General features: G+C 42.3%; 6 pseudogenes; all 6 read left to right on the top strand.

Annotated features, from left to right (window-relative positions):
- The first annotated feature begins 551 nt into the window (after window positions 1-551).
- On the top strand, window positions 552-670 carry LOC142695258 (5S ribosomal RNA; annotated as a pseudogene).
- Window positions 671-7,687: 7,017 nt separating this feature from the next.
- LOC142670324 (5S ribosomal RNA) lies at window positions 7,688-7,806 on the top strand (annotated as a pseudogene).
- A 5,775-nt stretch (window positions 7,807-13,581) lies between these two features.
- Window positions 13,582-13,700, top strand: LOC142711838 (5S ribosomal RNA; annotated as a pseudogene).
- A 67-nt stretch (window positions 13,701-13,767) lies between these two features.
- On the top strand, window positions 13,768-13,886 carry LOC142706439 (5S ribosomal RNA; annotated as a pseudogene).
- Window positions 13,887-13,953: 67 nt separating this feature from the next.
- LOC142688944 (5S ribosomal RNA) lies at window positions 13,954-14,072 on the top strand (annotated as a pseudogene).
- Window positions 14,073-15,737: 1,665 nt separating this feature from the next.
- Window positions 15,738-15,856, top strand: LOC142666770 (5S ribosomal RNA; annotated as a pseudogene).
- Window positions 15,857-16,255: the final 399 nt, after the last annotated feature.

Below are 16,255 nucleotides of genomic sequence, written 5' to 3'. Positions count from 1 at the left end.
GAGGAAAGTACTGTGTCAGCAACACTCCTCACAAGCATATCCCTGCAAGTCAGCTAACAAGGGGTCCTCCTCACATGCACTCTCCACTATACTTGTAATGAGAGACTGCATTGCTGTGAATTATTGCTGCACTTTATGGAAGTACTCCTCAGTAAAAAGACTTTTGGTTAGCAGAGAACAGTGTCTGATTTTGCTTTCCATTTTTTGACAATTGACTTGTTGTGTGTGTCCTAAGAGAGGTGCCCAGGGTAGGACCCCACTGCCGCGACCGTGATATCACTAATAAACCAGCCATTAGGGGGACTACTACTCCCATCAGGTCCTCTCATAACATCTGCATCCTCTGGGATACCACAACAGCCAGCACGGTTTTACTAAGAACAGAAATTGTCAATCTAACCTGATCTGTTTTTATAAAGAGGTGAGCAGAAGCCTAGACAGAGGGGCCGCTGTGGATATAGTGTTTTTGGACTTTGCAAAGGCATTTGACACTGTCCCTCATAGACGTCTAATGGGTAAATTAAAAAGTACTATGGATTAAAGCATTTAATGGCAATGGCCATTCTTAGCTGAATGTGCCTGCTCTCATCAGATCACAGAAGTTACACAGCTTAAGGCCTCGCTAGTACCAGTGTGGGAGACTGTTCGGGAATCCGTGGTGCGGTTGACTTTTTATTATGTCGTTTAGATTTTGTTTCACAATCGATTAAAAAGGACTATGGATTAAAGCATTTAATGTCAATGGCATTCTAAGCTGAATGTGCCTGCTCTCGTCAGATCACAGAAGTTACACAGCTTAACTCCTTCGCGCTCAGGTCAGTACTATTACGTCGTGCTGAGCGCATCGTTCGCGCTCAGCTCAGTAATAGTACTGACCTGAGTTAACACGGTGCCATCTTTCCCCAGTGTGTGTTTGAGCTGTGATACCTGCTGTTTCCAACAGCAGGCTATCACAGCTTAGTGTGCAGGGACCGATTGTGGTCGTCCCTGCCGATTAACCCCTTAGAAGCCGCATTCAATAGCTTCTTAGGGGTTAAGCTGCCATCGCCGGCCTGCTACACGATAGCGGGCCGTGATGGCTACTATGGCAACCAGAATCCTAACAATGGCCTCTGGCTACGCCATCGACGGAAGCCTAGTGGGTCCTGACAAAGTCAGGACCCACTATGCTTGCTGTCAGCGAACAGCTGACAGTTCTAATACACTGCACTACGTATGTAGTGCAGTGTATTAGAATAGCGATCAGAGCCTCCTTCCCTCATGTCCCCTAGTGGGACAAAGTAAAAAAAGTGTACAAAAGTAAAAAAAAGTAGTGTAAAAATAATAAAATAAAAGTTTTAAAAGTGCCAAAAGTAAAAATCCCCCTTTTTCCCTTATCAGTCCTTTATTATTAATAAAAATATATAAATAAACAAATAAACTATACATAATTGGTATCGCCGCGTCCGTAATGTCCTGAACTACAAAACAATGTTGTTATTTATCCCACGCGGTGAACGCCGTAAAAGAAAATAATAATAAAACGTACCACAATCACAATTGTTTGGTCACTTCATCTCCCAAAAAATGGAATAAAAAGAGATCAAAAAGTCGCATGTACCTAAAAATGGTACTGATCGAAACTACAGTTCGTTACACAAAAATAAGTCCTCGCACGACTTTCCTGATGGAAAAATAAAACAGTTATGGCTCTTAGAATAAGGTAACACAAAAAATAAATTATACTTTACAAAATGTATTTTATTGTGCAAACGCCATAAGACATAAAATAAAACTATAAACATAGGGTATCGCCATAATCGTATCGCCCCGCAGAATAAAGTGAATTTGTCATTTATAGCGCATGGTGAACGCTGTAAAAAAAATAGAATAAAAAACAATAGTAAAATTCCTGTTTTTTAGTCACCATGCCTCTTAAAAATAGAATAAAAACTGATCAAAAAGTCGCATGCACCCCAAGAAAACTACAATGAATTCCTCAAGGTCTCTAGTTTCCAAAAAGGGGTCACTTTTGGGGGGTTTCCACTGTTTTAGCACCACAAGACCTCTTCAAACCGGATATGGTTCCTAATAAATTAAATTAATTAAATGTCACCTCTACTTTGCTCTAAATTCCTGTGAAACACCTAAAGGGTTAATAAACTTTCTAAATGCTGTTGTGAATACTTTGAGGGGTCTAGTTTCTGAAATGGGGTGTTTGATAAGGGTGTCTAATATATGGGCCCCTCAAAGCAACTTCAGAACTGAGCTGGAAACTAAAAAATAAAATAAAAATGAGGCAATACTTCGCTTCTTACATTATACTCATAATGAGCCGTGCCCACCCCGAAATTACCCAAGTTTTGACCGTTTGTATAAACGGAGACCCCTATTAGACCGTTTCAGTGCCCGGTTTTCCCAAGCATACAGCCCCGAGAAGTGTATTTCTATTGATGAGTCCTTGGTACATTTTAAAGGGAGGGTTCAATTCCACCAGTACCTGCCGGGTAGGAGGGCAAGGTATGGCGTGAAGATGTATAAGCTGTGCGAGAGTGCATCAGGGTATACCTACAAATTTAGGATATATGAAGGGAAGGACACCAGTATTCAGCCCCCAGAATGCCCCCCCTTACTGGGAGTTAATACAAAAATTGTGTGGGATTTGGTGCACCCACTGCTGGACCAGGGTTACCTACTCTACCTGGATAATTTTTATACCAGCGTCCCACTCTTCAACTGCCTCGCTTCCAGAAGTCCTGCGGCATGCGGCACTGCTAGAAGAAATCTGAGAGGCCTCCCTAAGACTCTGCTTGGGCAAACAAGAAGGGGTGAGAGCAGGGCACATTCTAGCAGCAACATATTGTGTGTCAAGTACAAGACAAGGGAGATGCCACACCAGTACCCATGTACCTGTACGAGGTACCAGTACAGAGACCCCCAAACCAGACTGCATCCTGGACTACAATAGGTACATGGGAGGGGTGGATTTGTCAGATCAAGTCCTGAAGCCCTACAGTACTTCTGGAAGCGAGGCCACACGCATCGTACCAGGGCAACACTTTTTAGGAGAAGTTCCCCAAACTGGCAAGAAGGGAAAAAGTCAAAAGAGGTGCAAAGTCTGCTATAAGAGGGGGATAAGGAGGGACACAATATATCAATGTGACGCGTGTCCCGAAAAACCAGAGCTCTGTATGAAAGAGTGTTTTAAAATTTATCATCCATCCCTTTATTTTTAATTTACCCCAGTTTTACTCGCTCTGATCCACTTCGCACAGCTTACCTCTCCTCATCTTTCCCCTCTGAGCCCTGCTGCGTGCCCAGGCAGCTGATAACAGCCACATGTAGGGTATTACCGTACCCGGGAGAACCAACATTACAGTTTATGAGGTGTATATCTCCGGTGGCGCATGCTGGGCACACTATATCGGACACTGAATTGGCATATATGTATAGAAAATTGCAAATTTTACTCTGCACCAACTGCAGCACATTATCTTTTACACAATACCTGTGGGGTCAAAATGCTCACTACACCTCTAGATGAATGTCTTAAGGGGTGTAGATTTTAAAACAGGGTCACTTCTCGGGGGTTTCAACTGTACCGGTACCTTAGGGGCTTCTGCGTACAAGACTTAGCACCAGAAAAGCTCCAGTAGGCCAAATGGTGGTCCTTTCCTTCTGAGCCCTCCCATGGGCCCAAATGGCAGTTTATCACCACAAATAGGGTATTGCCACACTCAGGACAAATTGGGCAACAAAATGGGGTATTTTATTCCTTATGAAAATAAGAAATTTTGAGCCAAAACTACCTCTTATTGGAAAGAATATTTTTTTTTTAATTCACAGCCCAATTCAAATAAATTCTGTGAAAAAACTGTGGGGTCTAAATGGTCACAACACCCATAAATAAATTCCTTGAGGGGTGTAGTTTCCAAAATGGGGTGACTTCTGGTGGGTTTCCATTGCTTTGATACCTCTGAGGCTCTGCAAATGCAACATGGCACCCGAAAACCAATCCAGCAAAATCTGGGCTCCAAAGAACACATAGCGCTCCTTTCCTTCTGAGGCCTCCCATAGGCCTAAACGGCAGTTTATCACCACAAATGGGGTATTGCCGCACTCAGGACAAATTGGGCAACAAATTGGGGTATTTTATTCCTTGTGAAAATAAGAAATTTTGAGCCAAAACTACCTCTTATTGGAACAAATAGAAAATTTTTAAATTCACAGCCGAATTCAAATAAATTCAGTGAAAAAACTGTGGGGTCTAAATGGTCACAACATCCATAAATGAATTCCTTGAGGGGTGTAGTTTCCAAAATGGGGTCACTTTTGGTGAGTTTCCATTGCTTTGATACCTCTGAGGCTCTGCAAATGCGACATGGCACCCGAAAACCAATCCAGCAAAATCTGGACTCCTAAGAACACATAGCGCTCCTTTCCTTCTGAGTCCTCCCATGGGCCCAAACGGCAGTTTATCACCACAAATGGGATATTGCCGCACTCAGGACAAATTGGGCAACAAAATGGGGCATTTTGTTCCCTGTGAAAATAAGAAATTCTGATAAAAAATGACATCTTATTGGAAACATAGTCATTCTTTTAATTTCACAGCCCAATTCAAATACGCGCTGTGAAAAAACTACGGGGTCAAAATGGTAACAATAACCATAAATGAATTCCTTGAGGGGTGCAGTTTCCAAAATGGGGTCAGGTTTGGGGGATTCCTACTGTTTTGGCACCTTAACACCTCTCCAAACCAGGAATGCTGCCTAAAATATATGCTAATAAAAAAGAAGCACCAAAATGCACTACGTGCTTCTTTGCTTCTGGGGCTTGTGTTTTAGTCCACGAGCGCACTAGAGCCACATGTGGGAAATTTCTAAAAACTGCAGGATCTGGACAATACATATTTAGTAGTGTTTCTCTGGCAAAACCTTCTTTGTTACAGAAAAAAAATAGAATAAAATTGAAATTCAGCAAGAAAAATGAAATTTGCAAATTTCACCTCCACTTTGCATTAATTCCTGTGAAATGCCTGAAGGGTTAAAAAACTTTCTAAATGCTATTTTGAATACTTTGAGGGGTCTGCTTTTGAAAATGTTTTTTTTTTATAGGGGTTTCTAATACATAGGCCCCTCAAAGCCCCTTCAGAACTGAACATGTACCTTAAAAAAAAGGCTTTTGAAATTTTCTTAAAAATATGAGAAATTGCAGTTTATGTTCTAAGCCTTGTAACGTCCAAGAAAAATAAAACAATGCTCTAAAAACTATGCAGATCCAAAGTAGACTTATGGGAAATGTGAACTAGTAACTAATTTGGCTGGTATAACCATCTGTTTTACAAGCACATGCATTTAAAGTTTACAATTTTTCACAAATAAACACTGAATATATCGACCAAATTTTACCACTAACATAAAGCCCAATGTCTCACGAGAAAACAGTCTCAGAATCGCTTGGATAGGTTTAAGCATTCCGACGTTATTACCACATAAAGTGAAATATGTCAGATTTAAAAAATGGGCTCAGAGCCTTAAGGCCCAAACTAGTCTGTGACCTTAAGGGGTTAAGGCCTTGCTAGTACCAGTGTGGGAGACTGTCTGGGAATCCGTGGTGCTGTTGACCTATTGTTATGCTGTTTAGAATTTGTTTCACAATTTATTAAAAATAGACTAAAGCTTTAAAAGTTAATGGCCATTCTAAGCTAAAATGTGCCTTTTCTCTTCAAATCGCAGATGAATAACACTTTAAGACCTCGCTAGTACTAGTGTGGGAGACTGTCTGGGAATCCGTGGTGCGGTTGACTTTTTATTATGTTGTTTAGATTTTGTTACACAATCGATTAAAAAGGACTATTGATTAAAGTACTTAATGTCAATGGCCGTTCTAAGCTGAATGTGCCTGCTCTCGTCAGATCGCAGAAGTTACACAGCTTAAGTCCTCGCTAGTACCAGTGTGGGAGACTGTCTGGGTATCCGTGGTGTGGTTGACTTTTTATTATGTCGTTTAGATTTTGTTTCACAATCGATTAAAAAGGACTTTGGATTAAAGCATTTAATGTCAATGGCCATTCTAAGCTGAATGTGCCTGCTCTCGTCAGATCGCAGAAGGTACACAGCTTAAAGAGGCTGTCACCAGATTTTGCAACCCCTATCTGCTATTGCAGCAGATAGGCGCTGCAATGTAGATTACAGTAACGTTTTTATTTTTAAAAAACGAGCATTTTTGGCCAAGTTATGACCATTTTCGTATTTATGCAAATGAGGCTTGCAAAAGTACAACTGGGCGTGTTGAAAAGTAAAAGTACAACTGGGCGTGTATTATGTGCGTACATCGGGGCGTGTTTACTACTTTTACTAGCTGGGCGCTCTGATGAGAAGTATCATCCACTTCTCTTCAGAACGCCCAGCTTCTGGCAGTGCAGATCTGTGACGTTCCTCACAGGTCCTGCATCGTGTCGGCACCAGAGGCTACAGTTGATTCTGCAGTAGCATCAGCATTTGCAGGTAAGTAGCTACATCGACTTACCTGCAAACGCCGATGCTGCTGCAGAATCATCTGTAGCCTCTCGTGCCGATGTGTCCTCGCTCATCTGACACGATGCAGGACCTGTGAGTGACGTCATTATGTCATTTAGATTTTGTTTCACAATAGATTTAAAAGGACTATGGATTAAAACGCTTAACGTCAATGGCCATTCTAAGCTGTGTGCCTGCTCTCGTCAGATTGCTGAAGTTACACAGCTTAGGGTATGTGCACACACACTAATTACGTCCGTAATTGACGGACGTATTTCGGCCGCAAGTCCCGGACCGAACTCAGTGCAGGGAGCCGGGCTCCTAGCATCATACTTATGTACGATGCTAGGAGTCCCTGCCTCTCCGTGGAACTACTGTCCCGTACTGAAAACATGATTACAGTACGTGACAGTTGTCCTGCAGCGAGGCAGGGACTCCTAGCATTGTACATAAGTATTGTCAAAAATATTTTAATTATCTTTATTTGTGTGAACATATATTGCTTTAAATGGACAGTTGAGTTGTCACTAAAGCTCAAAGATCTGCTAACAACAGCCTACAGGGGGGATGAGTATTCTATTCTAAGGCTTCGGCCACATGACCTAATGACCTTGTAATCAGCTGATACAAGGGCTGACATGACAAAACCCCAAAACACTTGCAATCCATTTAAACTAAATATATATGTTAAGATAAGCTTGGAACTCTATGTTTTACCATATGTGGTATGTATATGTGTAAGCATGAGGGTAACACCTACTCTCTCTCTTCATTATAAATAAAGATGCATCTGCCCCCCATGGCAGAGACTGTTTGAACACCAACCCATGCGTGTCATTGTGTCTCTGGCCGGCCACTCTCTGAACCTCCAGGAGAGAGAAGATCAACAATTTGAAACTCATAGACAAATGCAGAAAATGTCCGAAGTTAACTGACATACTAAATTCTGCAGCGACAGTACGATACTAGGAGCCCGGCTCCCTGCACTGTGTTCGGTCCACTACTTGCGGCCGAAATACGTCCGTCAATTACGGACGTAATTAGTGTGTGTGCACATACCCTTAAGGCCTCGCTAGTACTAGTGTGGGAGACTATCTGGGAATCCGTGGTGTGCCTGACTTTTTATTATGTCGTTTAGATTTTGTTTCACAATCGATTAAAAAGGACTATGGATTAAAGCATTTAATGTCAATGGCCATTCTAAGCTGAATGTGCCTGCTCTCATCCGATCGCAGAAGATACACAGCTTAAAGCCTCGCTAGTACCAGTGTGGGAGACTGTCTGGGAATCCGTGGTGCGGTTGACTTTTTATTATGTCGTTTAGATTTTGTTTCACAATCGATTGAAAAGGACTATGGATTAAAGCATTTAATGCCAGTGGCCATTCTAAGCTGAATGTGCCTGCTCTCGTCAGATCGGAGAAGTTACATAGCTTAAGGCCTCGATAGTACCAGCGTGGGAGACTGTCTGGGAATCCGTGGTGCGGTTGACTTTTTATTATGTCGTTTCGATTTTGTTTCACAATCGATTAAAAAGGACTATGGATTAAAGGATTTAATGTCAATGCCCATTCTAAGCTGAACGTGCCTGCTCTCGTCAGATCGCAGAAGTTACACAGCTTAAAGGGGTTGTCCGAGATCCCAACATTTTTTCAAAAACTGTGTCATACATTACCCCTTATACAGACAACCTAAATAAAGCATTATTTTTAAAAAAAATTCTACTTACCACATTTCTTCTTTGAATTCAGCACAGTTTGTTTACATGCAGTTCAGCTCTGGTTTGTTGATCTTTCCTTGTGATGAAACTTTTTTCACGTGCACGCTCATTGCAGGCTGCAATGAGCGTGCACGTACCTTCCAAGAGTTCATGTGAGCTGTCCTTGCTCCTCCCGCTGACCTCCTTCACTGGACTTGTCTCCTTGATGACATTCTTGAAGGATGATGAGCAAATGTTCCCCCCCATTATGTTTTTCACATTTATGTTTTATTTCTCTTTTCAGGTCTATAAACCTCTTCGTGTCTACCCTAAGGGTATGTTCACACGCACTAATTACGGACATAATTCGAGCGTTTTTGCCCCGAATTACGTCCGAAAATAGCGCCTCAATAGCGTTGACAAACATCTGCCCATTGAAAGCAATGGGCAGACGTTTGTCTGTTCACACGAGGCGTATATTTATGCGCCGCTGTCAAATGACGGCGCGTAAATAGACGCCCGCGTCAAAGAAGTGACCTGTCACTTCTTTGGGCATAATTGGAGCCGTTACTCATTGACTCCAATGAATAGCAGCGCCAATTACGCCCCTAATGGACGCGGCGTTCAAGCGCCTGCACATGCCGGTATGGCTGAAATTACGGTGATGTTTTCAGGCTGAAACATCCCCGTAATTTCAGCCGTTACGGACGCCCTCGTGTGAACATACCCTAACCCTTGTCCGCCCTCCTCTATCTCATGTCTCTCTCCACTAAGGCTATGTTCACACAGAGTTTTTTGGCAGGAACAATATCTGCCTCAAAATTCCGTCTTGAAGTTTGCGGCAGATTTACCTCTCCCTGCACGTTGTTTTTTGCGTCGTTTTTCCCGGCGTTTTTTGTGCGCTGTTTGCGTTTTTCTTTGCCGATTTTTTTCGGGGCGTTTTTCGCTTACTTTATCTTGGCGTTTTTTGCTTGTTTGTTTGCGTCTTTTTTTGCGATGTTTTTGAATGTGTTTTCCGTTTCGTTTATCGTATCCTTTTTTTCGCGTCGTTTATCGTTTCTTTTTTTGCGTCGTTGTTCTCGGAAATTTTTTATGCGTTTTTCGTTGCGTCTTTCGTGTGGTTTTCCCCGTTTTTTTTCACAGCCTTCTTTGCCTCTTTGTTTGCGGCTTTTTTCGCGTCATGTTCCACATTTTTTTCGTCGTTTTGCGTGTCGTTTATCATAGCCTTTTTTTCTACGCTTTTCGCATATTTTTTGGGGGGTTTTTTTTTCTGAGTTTTTCGTTGCGTCTTTCGTGGCGTTTTCCCTGTCGTTTTTCGTGGCGTTCTTTGCCTCTTTGTTTGCTGTTTTTTTCACGTTTTTTTAAAAATGTTTTTCCCCGCGTTTATCGTAGCCTTTTTGGCGTTGTTTTTTTATTGTTTTTTGCGGCGTTGTTTGCGGCTTTTTTTGCGTTCGTCCAGCCCCGTCTTATGCCTCATGCACACTTGCGTGTAAGATTGACGCCCGTGAGAAACGCATATGAAAACAGGCCAATTTAAAATAATGGGTCGCGTGTGCTGTGCGTGGTTTTCACGATCAGCACACGGGCGAGATTCACCCTGTTGAGAATGGGGCCTTAGGCACGATTTACACAAGCGTGAATCACGTCCGTGTGCTGTGCTTTGAAAAAACGCACAACACACGCGACCCATTTATTTCAATGGGGCCGTTGACACATGCATGACTTTTCACGCAGCGAGAGTCCGCTGCGTGAAACATACTGCATGTCCTCTATTGGTGCGTTATCCTGCACCTACACTCACATTGAAGTCAATGCATGCGTGAAAACCACGCACCGCACACACGTGTTTGGTGCGTGATTTACACAATTTGTTAGATGAAAAAAATGTGCTGGCTTTGTGAGTGCGTGAATAACACATGACAATCGAAAAGCACACTGATGCATAAGGGCGGATTTACACGAGCGTGTGCGTTTTGCGCACGCAAATACAGTGGCGTTTTGCGTGCACAAAATGCACTTGACAGCTCCGTGTCATGTTCATATGGTGCGCAGCTGCGTGCTTTTCGCGCAGCCACCATCATTATGACACTACGTTTGGATGTTTGTAAACAGAAAAGCATGTGGTGCTTTCCTGTTTACATTCATACTTTTTACTGCTGTTGCGCGAATCACGCACGTCCCACGGAAGTGCTTCTGTGTGGTGCGCGTGATTTTTACGCACCCATTGACTTCAATGGGTGCGTGATGCTCGAAAAACGCAGAAATATAGAACATGTCGCGAGTTTTACGCAGCGTACTTACGCTGGGCAAAACTCACGGACAGTCTGCATGCCCCCATAGACTTGCATAGGTCCGTGCGACCCGCGTGAAAACCACGCGGGTTGCACGGACGTATAGCACGTTCGTGTAAATCCGCCGTAACGCACACACACAGACATGATTGATGCAAGTTTTTCACGCGTGTAAAATACACACGCTCGTGTGCATGAAGCCTTACTAATGGAAGCTGTTAGACAGTAATGAACTAGTAATACATTTTAAAATAAATGAGGACATAGAAAAAATATTGTAATGAAATAACACACATAACACTGGTTAACGATTTTATTAAAAATAAAAAAGGGTGTCATTGAAGTAGTCCTTGAACTGTAAAAAACACATAACTAAGAAAAAAAAAGTGATGCTTAGATACACTGCTCATGTGTGATACTGTCTGTTTGACCATGTATCTAAGCCTACCACAAGGTAGCCTTAGATACATTACCCAAGCAGACAGTGTCACACATGGGCCATGTATCTAAGAATACATGTTAGGCTTAGATACAGGGCCCCAAAACACAAATCTTATACAGGAATAAAAAGAATGTCATCTGGGGTCCTGTATCTAAGCATACATTGTGTTAGGCTTAGATACAGGCTCCATGTGTGACAATTTTTTTTAGCCACTGTATCTAAGCCTAACAATGTAGGCTTAGATACAGGACGCCAGAAGATCTTATACAGTTTAATATTATACGCTCTGCTCCGGGACTCATGACATCGTAGCAGAGCCTATAATAGAGTAGTGCGGCTCCTCCTTGGGCCTGCTCGGTGCTACGGCGCAACGGTGTCCCGCGGGCCGCAGATAACAGCCTCAAGGGCTGCATGCGACCCGTGTGCTGCATCGTGTTGTCTGATCCCCTATCAAAGCCTACTATGTGTAGGCTTTGATAGGGGAAGAACTAAAAGTACAGATGCCACTGTACCTCTCTAATCCGCAGGTGCCGTCCCGCTTCACTTTTTTCACTGTGAACACGCATAGGCGCGCTCACAGTGAAAAAAAGCTGCATAGGCTGGGCGGGCACCCGCAGAAACGACACGTCTCCAGTGACGTGTCGTGTCCCATCAGAGGTCTCGCTGGGGCGAAACCATGTGATAGGGACACGACACGACAGTGAAGGAGGAAGAAAAAGTGACGTCAGAAGACAGGTGATTGGAAGAAAAGAGCTGCCAGAACGGAGAACAGAAGCAAGATTGCACAGGTAAGTATATTAGGGAATAGTTAATGTGTGTATTGTGATTTTAACTTTTAAATAAAAATATATCTCGGACAACCCCTTTAAGGCCTCGCTAGTACCAGTGTGGTAGACTATCTGGGAATCCGTGGTGCGTTTGACTTTTTATTATGTCGTTTAGATTTTGTTTCACAATCGATTAAAAAGGACTATGGATTAAAGCATTTATGGTCAATGGCCATTCTAAGTTGAATGTTCCTGCTCTCGTCAGATTGCAGCAGTTACACAGCTTAAGGCCTCGCGAGTCCCAGTGTGGGAGACTGTGTGGGAATCCGTGGTGCGGTTGACTTTTTATTATGTCGTTTAGATTTTGTTTCACAATCGATTAAAAAGGACTATGGATTAAAGCGTTTAATGGCAATGGCAAATCTAAGCTGAATGTGCTTGTTCTCGTCAGATCACAGAAGGTTCACAGCTTAAAGTCTCGCTAGTGCGAGTGTGGGAGACTGTCTGGGAATCCGTGATGCAGTTTACTTTTTATTATGTCGTTTAGATTTTGTTTCACAATCGATTAAAAAGGACTATGGATTAAAGGATTTAATGTCAATGCCCATTCTAAGCTGAACGTGCCTGCTCTCGTCACATTGCAGTAGTTACACAGCTTAAGGCCTCGCTAGTACCAGTGTTGGAGACTGTCTGGGAACCCGTGGTGCGGTTGACTTTTTATTATGTCGGTTAGATTTTGTTTCACAATCGATTAAAAAGGACTATGGATTAAAGCATTTAATGTGAATGGCCATTCTAAGCTGAATGTGCCTGCTCTTGTCAGATCGCAGAAGTTACACAGCTTAAGTCTTTGCTAGTACCAGTGTGGGAGACTGTCTGGGAATCCGTGGTGCTGTTGACCTATTGTTATGCTGTTTAGAATTTGTTTCACAATCGATTAAAAATAGACTAAAGCTTTAAAAGTTAATGGCCATTCTAAGCTGAAATGTGGCTTTTCACATCAAATCGCAGATGAATAACACTTTAAGACCTTGCTACTACCAGTGTGGGAGACTGTCTGGGAATCCGTGGTGCTGTTGACCTATTGTTATGCTGTTTAGAATTTGTTTCACAATCGATAAAAAATAGACTAAAGCTTTAAAAGTTAATGGCCATTCTAAGCTGAAATGTGGCTTTTCACATCAAATCGCAGATGAATAACACTTTAAGACCTTGCTACTACCAGTGTGGGAGACTGTCTGGGAATCCGTGGTGCTGTTGACCTATTGTTATGCTGTTTAGAATTTGTTTCACAATCGATAAAAAATAGACTAAAGCTTTAAAAGTTAATGGCCATTCTAAGCTGAAATGTGGCTTTTCACATCAAATCGCAGATGAATAACACTTTAAGACCTTGCTAGTACCAGTGTGGGAGACTGTCTGGGAATCTGTGGTGCGGTATAATTTTTATTATGTCGTTTAGATTTTGTTTCACCATACATTAAAAAGGACTATGGATTAAAGCATATAATGTCAATGGCCATTCTAAGCTGAATGTGCCTGTTCTCGTCATATCGCAGAAGTTACACAGCTTAAGGCCTCACTAGTACCAGTGTGGGAGACTGTCGGGGAACCCATGGTGCAGTTGCCTTTTTATTATGTCGTTTAGATTTTGTTTCACAATCGATTAAAAAGGACTATGGATTAAAGCATTTATTGTCAATGGCCATTCTAAGCTGAATGTGCCTGCTCTCGTCAGATCGTAGAAGTTACACAGCTTAATGCCTCGCTAGTACCAGTGTGGGAGACTGGCTGGAAATCCGTGGTGAGGTTGACTTTTTATTATGTCGTTTAGATTTGGTTTCACAATCGATTAAAAAGGACTATGGATTAAAGCATTTAATGTCTATGGCCCTTCTAAGCTGAATGTGCCTGCTCTCGTCAGACCGCAGAATTTACACAGTTTAAGGCCTCGCTAGTATTAGTGTGGGAGACTGTCTGGGAATCCGTGGTGCCGTTGCCTTTTTATTATGTCGTTTAGATTTTGTTTCACAATTGATTAAAAAGGACTAAGGATTAAAGCATTTAATGTCAATGGCCATTCTAAGCTGAATGTGCCTGCTCTCGTCAGATCGCAGAAGTTACACAGCTTAAGGCATTGCTAGTACCAGTGTGGGAGACTGTCTGGAAATCCGTGGTGCGGTTGACTGCTTACTATGTTGTTTAGATTTTGTTTCACAATCGATTAAAAAGAACTATGGATTAAACCATTTAAAGTCAATGGCCATTTTAAGCTGAATGTGCCTGCTCTCGTCAGATCGCAGAAGTTACACAGCTTAAGGCCTTGCTAGTACCACTGTGGGAGACTGTCTGGAAATCCATGGTGCGGTTGACTTTTTACTATGTCGTTTAGATTTTGCTTCACAATCGATTAAAAAGAACTATGGATTAAACCATTTAAAGTCAATGGCCATTCTAAGCTGAGTGTGCCTGCTCTCGTCAGATCGCAGATGTTACACAGCTTAAGGCTTCGCTAGTACTAGTGTGGGAGACTGTCTGGGAATCCGTGATGCGGTATAATTTTTATTATGTCGTTTAGATTTTATTTTCACCATAAATTAAAAAGGACTATGGATTAAAACATTTAATGTAAATGGCCAATCTAAGCTGAATGTGTCCTCTTCCGTCAGATCGTAGAAGTTACACAGCTTAAGGCCTCGCTGGTACCTGTGTGGGAGACTGTTCTGGAATCCATGATGCGGTTGACTTTTTATGTCATTTAAATTTTGTTTCACAATCGATTAAAAAGGACTATGGATTAAAGCATTTAATGTCAATGGTCATTCTAAGCTAAATGTGCCTTTTCTCGTCAGATCGCAGAAGTTACACAGCTTAAAGGAACAGTGTCATCACAATTTTTTTTTTTTATATGTTAAAGATGTTAGTGCTTTATTAAAAACGTTTATATTTATTTGTGTGTTTGTGGTTTACTTTTTCTTATTTTTACACTTTTTCTTCCCTATGGGGGCTGCCATTTTTTTTCCATTTCTGTATGTGTCGATTAACGACACATACAGACATGGAATACGGCAGCCACAGTCCCATAGGGACTGCGAACGGGTCCTGTCCCATCCACTTCTGTGTACGCCGTCTGTGTGGGAACTGCGCATGCGCCGCTCCCACACAGTCCAATTTGAAATGCGCGCCGTCCGGCGCCATTTTCCTGCGGACCGGAAGTCGCGGCCGAACAGTAAGATTACTACTTCCGGTCGCGGCTTCCGGACTTGTGAACTTGGACCAGCGGCAGCAGACGGAGCGGACGGGCCGGAGGGAGCCGCGGCGGCAGGAGCAGGTAAGAGATTTCTATGTATGTTCGTGTTTGTGTACGTTTACTACTGTATGTAAACCTACTACACTGTGTGTTAGCTCAAAAAATGGCGACACACAGTGTAGGAGGTTAGACCGTTCAAACCCCTCGTTTATCCCGGCACTAGCCAGGATAAAGGAGGGGAGGGGGATGCTGAGAGCTCATTAGAGCGAGGGCTTTTTACCCAATTTTGCAATGCTGCAATTTTGGGAATAGCTCCATCTAGTGACCAGCAATGGGAAATATTATAAATTAGAATTAATTTATAATATTTCCTGACTCGTGAAAAAAATAAAAAAAATTTGAACAATGTTTAATCACCTACACACTAAATGTTTAATTAAAAAAAAAACAACATGTTTTTCAGGCAACACATTCCCTTTAAGGCCTCGCTAGTACCAATGTGGGAGACTGTCTAGGAACCCGTGGTGCAGTTGACTTTTTATTATGTCGGTTAGATTTTGTTTCACAATCGATAAAAAAGGACTATGGATGAAAGCATTTAATGTCAATGCCCATTCTAAGCTGAATTTGCCCGTTCTTGTAAGATCGCAGAAGCTACACAGCTTATGGCCTCGCTAGTACCAGTGTGGCAGACTGTCTGGGAATCCGTGGTGCAGTTGACTTTTTATTATGTCATTTAGATTTAGTTTCACAATCGATTAAAAAGGACTATGGATTAAAACATTTGATGTTGATGGCCATTCTAAGCTGAATGTACCTGCTCTCGTCAGATCGCAGAAGTTACACAGCTTAAGACCTCGCTAGTACCAGTGTGGGAGACTGTGTGGGAATCCGTGGTGCAGTTTACTTTTTATTATGTCGTTTAGATTTTGTTTCACAATCGATTAAAAAGGACTATGGATTAAAGCATTTAATGTCAATGGCCATTCTAAGCTGAGTGTGCCTGCTCTCGTCAGATCGCAGAAGTTGCACAGCTTAAGGCCTCGCTAGTACTAGTGTGTGGGAATCCGTGGTGCGGTTTACTTTTTATTATGTCGTTTAGATTTTGTTTCACAATCGATTAAAAAGGACTATGGATTAAAGTATTTAATGTCAATGGCCATTCTAAGCTGAATGTGCCTTCTCTCGGCAGATCGCAGAAGTTAAGCTGCTTAAGGACTCGCTAGTACCAGTGTGGGAGACTGTCTGGGAATCCGTGGTGCGGTTGACTTTTTATTATGTCGTTTAGATTTTGTTTCACAATCAAT

The sequence above is a fragment of the Rhinoderma darwinii genome, chromosome 1, assembly GCF_050947455.1.
Source record: "Rhinoderma darwinii isolate aRhiDar2 chromosome 1, aRhiDar2.hap1, whole genome shotgun sequence".
In the NCBI taxonomy this organism is placed as follows: Eukaryota; Metazoa; Chordata; class Amphibia; order Anura; family Rhinodermatidae; genus Rhinoderma; species Rhinoderma darwinii.
Note: the sequence above shows the minus strand (reverse complement) of the source record. Positions and strands in the feature narration are given on the sequence as shown.